Source organism: Psammomys obesus, unplaced genomic scaffold (genome assembly GCF_907164565.1).
Source record: "Psammomys obesus unplaced genomic scaffold, mPsaObe1.curated_primary_1811, whole genome shotgun sequence".
NCBI lineage: Eukaryota > Metazoa > Chordata > Mammalia > Rodentia > Muridae > Psammomys > Psammomys obesus.
In genome coordinates, this window is record NW_026590616.1 from 1 (window position 1) to 8,901 (window position 8,901).

Here is an 8,901-nt window from a genome sequence, read left to right on the forward strand (position 1 = left end):
AAAAAGTCTGATCTGAACAGAAATGGTCAGAAGGAGGTAGGGGTCTTGAAGACAGAGGCTCTTTTGTAGATGTCTCAGTCACCAGGCTAGTTCTGACTCACGGCTCTGCTCTCTGTAGTTTTTCTCAGGTCTCTCCCTATGTTTTGGAATCTCACTGCCTGCACTCTCATGGATTCAGTACTTTAACATCCCTCACTATGGATTCCAGGTAAACTGTCCTCTCTGGCACTGTACTGCGTCCTCCAACTGCAGTAAAGGAAACGAATCTCAACTGTGCCCTTTCCCCAGCTGTGGGCTCTAAGCAGCTCTGACCCAAAAAAATTCTTCTAGGAGCAAGAGAGGAGAACATTTCTATAAGAGTTAGTTAGCCCTAGGTCAGTAAGTCATCTGAGTTATTTGAGGGAAATGAAAGCTGAGAGAAATCTCAGTGTAAAGAGAAAAGATGGATGATAGGATGAAAAACACACATGGAAAAGGAACTTTTATTCTCCTGTTTCATTTGTTGTCTTGAGACTTACTGCCTCTGTCTGCTAACCTAGGCCTAGTCCTGCAAGCTTCTAGCCTCCCTACACTCTAACCTAGGCCTAGAACATTTCAGCCTCTGAGACTGACTCCCTAATAAGCTCACCCTTTCTTGTTCTTACTGAGCTGGGGTGGCTGGTTCAACTCAAACTCCTACCCCAGGTAACTTACTCCAACTTGCTTCTCTCTCTGCCTTTGAGTTGCTCTGCTTGGCCTCAAACTAACTCAAGCAATCTGCTCTAATCTCCTGACTCCTTTTCATTCTCTGGCTCATTTTGTCTTCATCTGAGTTCTCTTTCTGCAACCGTCTTTCTTTACTGAGCCTGTAAATCTGCCGTCACTCTCTCTCATTCTCTGTGTTGTTCCCTTAAGTATCATCTCTTTCTGTTCTGTGAGAGAGTTGGGCATATCCTGTTCTCTCATATCTTTCTCTAATTGGTTACTTTCTCTGCCACTCAATTGAACAACATATCCAAACATGGGTGCTTCCTCCTACAGACTTAACTTTACCTTCATTGTTTGCGATTAAATGCCTGTACCACCACACCTGGCCCAAAGTTTTGTTTCCCTTTTTTTTTTTTTTTACCTTGAAACTTGCTCTTTACAAGGCTGTCCTTGAACCCAAATCTGCTTGCCTCTGTCTCCTGGATTAAAGGTGTGTTTGTATTCCTGCTGGATCACATAGACCTAGAAGGTCTTTGGATGTGCTCTCTTGCCAGAGCAGCCTTGTTCTGAATTGAAATTCCTCTACACCTATCGTCATGTTTCTACCCAAAAAAGGAAAGGATAAAAGGATCAGAGACAATGATATATAGTTCATATCAGGAAATTAAAAGAAACAAATCATGTGATACCCATAACCTTATTGGCTTTACAACCCTATCTCCGTAGGAAAGTTTGTCTTCAAATACTTTCTAACTCTCACAGTTATAATTGCTTTTGATGAAAAGCAAACAATATTGTTATTATAAATCAATAACACTCACTGAATGAATTTTGTTTTTATAATTTTAATTATAGTGTTTATGGGGTTATGGAATTAGAAGGTATGGAAGGAGGAGGTCTGGGGTAATGTAGTTAGAGAACCCTTCTCTTAGTTGATTGGAAGCACCATCATTTCAATCCTAAGCCTCCTGATTGCTTTGCTGAGCAGACTGTAAACCTGGTAGGTTTTGTGTTTAAGAACAATTGCAAATAGCAGTAAAGATTGAACTTAAAGTCGTCTGTATTTATTCTCATGGAAACTCTTGGAAATATAAAACTATTTGTCTTTCTGGGTTCCTGTTTGTGTTACAGGCTTTGTTGCACAATGAATTCTTGGGACAAACCTTCTGTCTAGAACACAACACAGAAGAACTCAGCAGATGTCAGAACCAAATAATGTAAGCTTGGGTTCAGTGCCTCAGTGGGGACACAGGATGCTGTACACTCAGAGGGCTGCCTGTCCTTTCAGGGTTGACCCTCTTCTATGCCTGTTCCCCAGAGTGAGTCATGTGCACCAAGCACGTGTGAATGTGTTTGGACCCTTCTGCTCCACATTGTAGATAATATGCAGAAAGTGTTCTTTGGGGCCTCTTGACAATTGGTCTTGGTGTTTTGGTTGTGGATTTGAGTTTCTTGTTTCAGAACATTTGAGTTGGACATGGGCTGCTCTGATAGTCTAGCAAGGGCACAGAGTTTCTACATGTATACATTACAGTTCTGTGGGCCAAGCCCAAGAATGCCAGGGCAGCAAGGGTGAACTGTGATGAGCTTTGCCTGCCAGCATTCAGGCCTTCTCTCTGCCTCACACACTGGAAGACTTCAAGAAATCAAAGGTGTGTGTGTGTGTGTATGTGTGTGTGTGTGTGTAAAATGTCCTATCAGAGGACATGTCTTGCAATTGAAGAATCATATATTTCAGTATGTTGGGATGGAAATCTCATTTTTGTCCAATGCCATTAAAATAGAAACAGAGTTAATAAAATGTAACTAATAATAAAAATAAAAAATGAAATAAAAATAGAAACACAGATTCTGAAATAAAATTAGAGTGGATTGTTGTAAAGTTTCAATACCTTCACTTTCTATGATCGTTCTCATATTTTGATTTTGATATCTAAACAAGAGAGGATAAGCTCATATTACATCTCATGGATATTCAAAATAATAATGAACAATAGAAATGCAAATTTGTGCTTTGAATTACTGTTGAGATAACCTGAATTGTGGGGATCTTATTTCTCCTCCCTCCTGGTGTGGTCTGGCACCTGTCTAATACAAATTCCTTATCAGTTTCTGGACGGGAGGACATAGATGATGTCATACTCACAGGTTTGTCCTCACAAAAGGAAGAAAAAGAAGAAATCTGCTCTTTCAGCAGATTTGTGAGCTGCCAAATCCAAGAGATACAAGGGAGTGGAGGGACACAGGGGTGGAACTGCACAGCAGTGATTGTAGCTGTTTGCAGAATTTTCAGCAGCTGCTTTTGTACCCTGTGTCAGGACCATGGCATCCTGCTGTGCTCCCAGTCTGCTAAGGCTCTGCTCTCACCCAGGCTCCACTGTCACCCAGGCTGCTGGGGATGTCCTATAGCTAAGCATCTGCGGTTGTCACTGCAGCCTTAGTGCAGGAGCTGACAGGACCTGACAGACTCCTGTCAGAAACCCTTGATCTCCCCAGTCTAGAATTCTGTGCTGTGTTCTTTCCCATGACTGTCTCATGGCTCAGCTGAATTGCACAAAGCTTTGACCTCTTTGGAAGGTCTTTATGTGTTGTTAGGAGCTGAGGATTTCTGCTTCAGGAGTAGCAAGAACGTGATCGGTGCTTTTGTCCCTGCAGAGAGCAGCCTTGTAGATTTAGACATGAATGTGTGACCTTGTAAGTCTACAAAGTTGGATTATAATGTGACTCTGTAAATGGGGCCAAATTCTTTAAGCCTGCTTCTGTTTTAAGTGCATGTGGTAACTACTCCCGTTTGGATTGTTTTTTAAATTAACTAAGGTACATGTTTAGATTGACTAGAATAATATATAACGAAATTGTAAGCATCTGATGATGTCTATTAAATATAAAGAAGAAATTTTTAATGATATGTTGAAACCATGGTTTTAAAGGGAAGTATCAGTGAATATAGTAAATAACCTTTGACTTTGTGTGTGTGTTGAATTTCAGATGTTCTGGTGAAGAGTTCTTGACAATACAGGGCATTGAGCTCTCATCGTGGGGCTTCTGGAAGAATCACGTGGCCTTAGCTTCTATAATGAGTATCCTCTTCACTTCTGCTTATGTGCAACTACACCACAGGAAACTGGAAGTTCTCAGGTCCTGGGTGAGAAAGTCTCTACAGTCATTTAAATAGATGTGGTCCCAAACTGTCTTCTGAATGTTTATAATTATGCTCATGGACAACTGCTACAGCCAGCATTACCCAGAGAAGATTCCATCATTGTGAACAGTGATGAATGCAGAGACCCATGGCTGCTCACAGTCCCAAGAGTAAGCGATACTTGAGGGCTTAGCCCCAAACAGGACACCTACAGCACCCTCTCCAAAGCTTAGGACATTGTAGAAAGTGTGCAAGAGCCAGAAGATGAGAAGGGCTGGAAATGCGATATGGTGGGCATGACACAGCCAGGGCAACCATGGGCTGTCTCCCAACACCACAGCTACCTGCAGAACACTGGGCCCCTCATCAGCAAGGGAAGGATCACAGAGAAACACAATGGCCCCACCCCCATTCTCAGAACTACCTGCTGCTGGGGGATCATGGGAGTGAGGCTGTCACTGATTTCATATGTATCCTCACACCTGAGCCTGCCATGCTCCATTGGAAATTCTGAAGCCCAGGATCACACAGCTGTGTTTAAACTCTGGGGGTCACAACACAAAATCCCAAGATATGACCATGACAAAGAAACCTGTAAAGAGAAATAGTTGAAGCAACTGTAAGGGAGATAGGAAATGTGGGCTGGATGGGATGGGGGAGTGTGGCTAAAATTCATTATATAAATATATGGAATTGTCTAATTTTTAAGTAAAAATTACAAATATAAAAATAACTTTTTGTGCAAAATATCTAATGAAGATTTGTTTTCCTGTTTGGTTTCTGTTATATTGTAAATTAGCAATGATTAATTTTAAAAGTTTACAGAATATCAGCAAACTAAGTTATAATTGAAAGAGTTCAACTCCCCAAATAATGTTATGAAGATTTGCATGTTCATTCATCTTATCCGTAATAATAAAGTGAGACAATAATATTTTTTCCAGGAAAAGGAGAATTTGTCCTAGAAAATCTTACCTTCCTAACACCATTGCTGTCAGTTTCTTCATCTTCACAGTGAGAACATACACTATCCTCCCCCAAATGTAATAGCCAGTGGCTGTCTGATCAGAGGGGGAATATCAGGAGTTCAGGGACACCATCAGCTAGGTAGTGTGTTTGAGGCTAACCTGGGCTACAAAGGACACTACCTCAAAACAAAACAAAAACAAGCAAACAAAAAACCCACACATAATGAGCAACCATGAAAAACTGTATTTGATGATCCGATTAAGTTAGAGTTTCTATTTTCCTGATGAAAGGCTCTGATCACAAAGCCAGTCGGGGAGGAAAGGGTTTATTCAGCTTGCACTTCTATATTTCTGTTCTTCACCAATGGATATCAGGATAAAAATTCAAGCAGGGCAGGAGACTGCAGTCAGGAGCTGAGGCAGAGTCCATGGAGGGTGCTGCTCACTGGCTTGCTCCCCATGCCTTGCTCAGCCTGCTTTATTATAGAACCTAGGTTATATCCAAACATGGTCCTTGGTGGAGTATCAGTCTCAGAAAAGACCCCTGTGCCCAGATATATTTGGTCCTTGTGGAGCTCCTATCCTCTCCACGTCATACTAACTCCCCCTTCTTTCATTTCATTCCCTGCACTCTGCCGAAGGTTTGGTTATGAGTCTTAGTATCTATTTTGATACACTGCTAGGTAGAGTCTTTCAGAGGCTTTCTGCGGTATGTTCCTGTCCTGTTACTTGTTTTCTCCTACATCCAATGCTCATCCCATTTTTCTTTCTAAGTGAGGATTGATCATCTTACCCATGGTCTTCTTTTTTGTTTATCTTCTTTAGGTGTATAGATTTCATTATGTTTATCATATCTTATAGGTCTATATAAGTGAGTATATACCGTGTTTATCTTTCCTCTTTCTGGGATACCACACTCAGAATGATCTTTTCTAGATCCCACCATTTGCCTGCAAATTTCATGATTTCCTCATTTTTGTTTGCTGAATAGTATACCACTGTGTAAAAATACCACAATTTCTGTATCTATTCCTCCCTTGATGGACATCTGGGTTGTTTCCAGGTTCTGGCTATTACAAATAAAGCTGCTGCAAACATGGTTGAGCAAATGTCCTTGTTATGTACTTGAGCAAATTTTGGGTATATGTCTAGAAGTTGTATAGCTGGGTCTTGAGGAAACACTATTACTAATTGTATGAGAAAGCACCAGATTGATTTCCAAAGTGGTTGTACCAGTTGACATTCCCACCAGCAATGGAGGAGGGTTCTCTTTTCTCCACAACCTCTCCCATGGTAGCTCAGTAACCAATTGCTTTTCTCCCTAGTAACGAGAACAGCAACTATTTCTGACATGACTTCAATGGCAGGCTCTTTGACCTCCCCAACTCCCCAAGGGGGAACAGTCAGTCCTACTAGGCCACAGAGGAGGACTTTACAGCCAGTCCTGAAGATACCTGATAAAACAGTGTCAGATGAAAGGTGAGGAGGTCCTCTGTAATCAGTGGACTTGGAAAGGAGCAGGGAGGAGATGAAGGAGGGAGTGTGGGACTGGGGGAATGAGGGAGCGGGATACAGCTGGGATACAGCATTAATAAAATGTAACTAATAATAAAAATAAAAAATAAAAGTATTGAAGCATAAATAAATCTTAAAAAATATTATTATGAAAAAAAAAAAACCAAGGACCACCAGCCCAGAGATGGCTCCACCCACAGTGGGCTGGGCCCTCTTCCCAGTGGTCACTAGTCAAGAAAATACCTTACAGCTGGATCTTACAGAGGCCTTGCCTCAACTGACCCTCCTGCCTCTGTGCTGAGTCTAACTAGTTTCTAGTTGTCATAAAAGGAGCCAGTACAGATGGTAATTCCTGTGGTGCTGGAATGGCTCAGGAGCCTTGACTGGGGTCTTTGCTATAGTTGCAGTAAAAGACAGGGTTGTTGTGATATGAAGTGGCTCTTCTGATGATGCAGGGTAAACTCTGGATCTGAAAAGCCACTTAACATCAGGACTCACTCAGTGGTATGGAATTTGGGAAGAGGCTCTCCTGAGGAACACTGCTGAGACACAGATGTTTGGACCCTGACTTGCTCTTTAGTATCTGCAAAAGCTGCCTCTTGGAATCATTGTCCACTCCTCAATCTGCTAGTTCCCAAGATGCTTTGCAGCCACATAGATCACAGACTATGGGTTAGCAGCTGCTGTAGCTGCACCTTTCCAGATCTTTCCCTTGATCCTACAGTTTATCTTAGGTTCTTCCTTCAGCATCTTCCCATAACAGGAAAGGACTCGTCAGCAATAGGGGTGTTTTTAAACACAAAAAATTGGTGTATAATGTAACAACATAACCATTTTGGCTCTTGCTACAGACTCAGTGTTCCCATAGCTCTTCCTGTGACCCCTTTCAGTCCTTCTAGTAGATCATCCAATCCTTTGCGACTCTGATGGTGCTCTGAGTCTCCATCCAGCAGTCCTCTTGTCCAGCAGGGACCCACAGCTGCCACACTAGGCCAGTACTCAGCTAAGGGGCCTTCATCCTCCTTTCTGCCCTCCATTCTGGTATCTGTAGACTTACCCTCAGCCTGTGGAAGTCTGTCCATAGGAACCTATCACCATATCTTCACCCCCAGGCCTCAGGCTTTCTGAAATGACCCAGAGGCCTCCTATCTCTTTTCTGCCACCCTAAGGCTTTTTCTTCTAGCCAGCTCTATTCCTCTGAGTATCTGAGGACATGAAGAACAGCTCTCTACCAGGGCCTTCACAGCCCTCACACTAGGCTGGAACCTAGGGACCACAGAGCTACCACACTTGATTAGGACCTCAGTGGGCATAAAGCATCCAAAAGCCAGAACACACACCCAACTAAGACAAGACCAGATATTTACACCAAGAAACACAAGAAATATTTTAACTTCAGATTTGAAGATGCCAGTGCAAAAAATACAAACACCAACAGCCAAGACAAGATGCCTCCTTCAGAAGCAAGCAACCCTACCAAAAACCTGAAAATCGACCTGTTGCAATATCCAGCTTGAAAATGCTTGGGTATAGACCCAAAGTGCTTGACATGTTACTACAGAGGCAGTTGCTCATCCATGTTCACTGCTGGGCTGTTCATTACATCCATAAAAAAGAAACAGCACCAGTGTCCATGAGCTGATAGACTGATACAGGAAAGGTGACACCCTGACACAATGGAACATTATTCAGCTGTCAAGGAAACAACGAATCACAAAACTGTCAGGTGAATGAATGCATCTAGAAGCAATCATCCTGAATGGGGTAACACAGACCCCCAAAGACAAACACAGCATGTTTCTCCTTTGTGTGGATGTTTCCTTGTAAGTGTTAGACATGTGTGGTTCCATCTGAAAACAACAGAGGTTAGACAGCTGGTAAGGGACCAGGGAGGATAATAGGATCCTCCAAAGAAGGAGAAGTAAGAGTCACTATGTCATAAAGAGACAAATGAAGGGGCACTGCAGAGGTAGCTCAGTGGTTAAGAGCACTGGCTGCTCTTCCAGAGGACCTGGGTTCAATTCTCAGAGCTAAATGAAGAACTAGAATAGGATTAAGTGGGAGGGAATGGAAGGGCAAGGTAGAGGAGGGAATGGAGAGACAAAAAGCATTGAAGCCATTTGAAAAGACATATCCAAACCCACTACCACAGTAGCACCCTAAAACTTATACACATATGAAAGGAATTTCAATAGTGTCACCACATAGTGGAGAAGACAGTGCCCCGACGAGACAGCTTATGTTATCAAGAAAGATATTACATTTCCTTGAGTGCCAGGAATGTAATGAGTGCCATTACATCATGTCATTGGTCAAGGTTCCCACAAACATCACAAACTACTGCCAAGGCTACTGGTTACTGTCCATAGTCGGAATGTTAGAAGGGAGGTAAAGGTGCTTAAGAACCTATGTAAAGTAGGCTTGGTGAGAAATCTAAGCCTACACTGAGACACAAAATAGTTTCTTTTTCTGCATATGGAGATCCAGTTTTCCCAGTGCCATTTGTTGGCAAGGCTGTCTCTTCTTCAATGTATGTTTTAACATCTATCTATCTATCTATCTATCTATCTATCTATCTATCTATCTATC

The 8,901-nt window shown here is 42.2% G+C and overlaps 1 long non-coding RNA gene across 1 annotated transcript; it reads left to right on the top strand.

The window, feature by feature from the left end:
• Window positions 1-131: 131 nt before the first annotated feature.
• LOC129677357 (uncharacterized) lies at window positions 132-4,472 on the top strand. The gene is made up of 3 exons (XR_008720198.1): window positions 132-208; window positions 1,819-1,904; window positions 3,676-4,472. It is a non-coding gene; the product is annotated as an uncharacterized LOC129677357 (long non-coding RNA).
• The last annotated feature ends 4,429 nt before the right edge of the window (window positions 4,473-8,901 follow it).